The following is a 2,111-nucleotide window of genomic DNA, read 5'->3' as shown; positions in this document are numbered from 1 at the left end:
GTACTCCGGGTGTGGCCTCACCAGGGCTGAGCAGAGGGGAAGGATCACCTCCCTCGACCTGCTGGCAATGCTCTTCCTCATGCCGCCCTGGATACCATTGGCCTTCTTGGCCACAGGGGCACATTGCTGGCTCATGGTCAGCTTGTTGTCCACCAGCACTCCCAGGTCCTTCTCGGCAGGGCTGCTTTCCAGCAGGTGAGCCCCCAGCCTGTACTGGTGCATGGGGTTGCAACTGACCCCGAGGTGCGGGACTCTGCACTTCCCTTTTTGAACTTCATGAGGTTCCTCTTGGCCCAGCTCTCCAGCTTGTCGAGGGCCCTCTGAATGGCAGCACAGCCCTCTGGTGTGTCAGCCACTTCTCCCAGTTTTCTATCACCAGCACACCTGCTGAGGGGGCACTCTGTCCCTTCATCCAGGTCACTGATGGATAAGTTGAACAGGATTGGACCCAGGGTTGACCCCTGGGGGACACCGCTAGCTACAGGCCTCCAACCAGGCTCTGCGCCGCTGATCGCAGCCTTCTGAGCTCTGCCATTCAGCCAGTTCTCAATCCACCTCACTGTCTGCTCGTCTAGCCCATACTTCTTCAACCTGCCTATGGGGATGTTATGGGAGACAGTGTCAAAAGCCTTAGTGAAGTCAARGYAGACAACGTCCAACGTCCAACCAAGTTGCCCTTGGCAGTATCATTGGTGCCCACGTGGAAGAGCAGCAGGGGGTGATAGTCAGAGGAGCAGACAAGCTTTGGCAGTCTCTCCACAACATCCCGGATTCGAGCCCCCATCAAGCAGCAAACCTTCACTGCCCTTCTTGGGCTGCCAGCCTCCAGGGAAATGGGAACACCCCCAGTCCCCACCTTTGTCTCAGCCTGGAGGGAAAGGCTGTGCCCCTTCCATGGTGTGGTGTCCACGGAGCTACATGAACAGAGGTGGTAGAGCAGGAGGCCAGTTTGGGGGGCTGGGTACCCTGGCAGCATGCCTGGCTCTGGCTCTGGCTCTTGCTCTTGCTTCATGGGCATCCCCACCAACACCATCTGCATGCCCTGTAGTGAATGGCGGGCCTGGGATGCAACCCCCCAGGGAGGGCGCTCACCTTCCCTGCACATGGAGAGGGAAGCCACACGTCAGTAGTTTGTGACTTCCCGATTTTGTTAGGCTCTTGTCCTGCAAGATCTATTTTTGCTGCTCCTTTCTCATCTTCTCAAGGCCTTCCTGTGGTAAATCTAATCCAATCCTTTCCTGAGGGAACTTTTCCTCTTAGAAACTGGTGAGGCACTTCTCCCGGTTTGCAATAGTGCAAGTGACTGCTCTGTCGCAATGGCTGCAGCCCTGAAGGACACCAAAGACGAGAAGATCCTTGAGCTCGGAGCTGTGCAAAAGAGTAACTTAACTCTCTCAGGCTCTGCCTAGGCGAGTTCGCCAGTTGAAGTCTAGGCAGTGAGCGGCAGGCTGCATAGGAGAGAGAGTGTGCAATCTAGGAAGAAAGGCAGATGTGTGTCTGAGCTATTTGTGTTGGTTTCATCCTTGAGGAAGGATAGAGAGAGATTGCCTCTTTTGTGGGAGACAGGAGTTGGATGCAAAGAGTTTATTTATGGCTCTAAGGATCGCACTGCCCTTCCGCAGTTGTGGCAGTGCCACCTGTTGTGCAAAGGGGAAAGCAGTGAGTAAAGAGGAAGGCTGTCGCCTGAACAGGGGCTTGAACCCTGGACCCTCAGATTAAAAGTCTGATGYTCTCCCAACTGAGCTATCCAGGCTTCCTGAGAAAAAAAAGAAGCCCAGCTCCGGAGCCCAGCAGGCCAGGGGCTTTCTAAGAAGGTCTACAGAGAGAGAGAGAGAGAGAAAAGGAAACCCTAGATCAGTAATTAATACCTTGCAGGAGTGGTGGGCTGTTAACAAACCATTAGCCCCGATGCCAGCACTTGGAAGGCTCTCTTGCCACTTTCCTTTGCTCCCATGCAAGGTCCYGGCAGAGCAGGTGCCTCCTGAGCACCTCCTGGTGGCTGGAGTGGTGGTGCTGCAGCCCCACAGCACCGTCTGTCCCTACTGTAGCGCCTTTTCAGTGGGGCAGGCAGCAGGAGCAGTCCCTCCTCCATACACAGCTCACTCAGGAGA

General features: G+C 55.4%; 1 non-coding gene across 1 annotated transcript; it reads right to left on the bottom strand.

Annotated features, from left to right (window-relative positions):
• Positions 1-1,680: 1,680 nt before the first annotated feature.
• Positions 1,681-1,753, bottom strand: TRNAK-UUU. Its single transcript has one exon. It is a non-coding gene; the product is annotated as a tRNA-Lys (tRNA).
• Positions 1,754-2,111: the final 358 nt, after the last annotated feature.

This window comes from Apteryx rowi, unplaced genomic scaffold (assembly GCF_003343035.1).
Source record: "Apteryx rowi isolate R43461 unplaced genomic scaffold, aptRow1 scaffold_2269, whole genome shotgun sequence".
Classification (NCBI taxonomy): domain Eukaryota; kingdom Metazoa; phylum Chordata; class Aves; order Apterygiformes; family Apterygidae; genus Apteryx; species Apteryx rowi.
The sequence above is the reverse complement of the archived record's forward strand: the minus strand, read 5'-3'. Positions and strand labels throughout refer to the sequence as shown.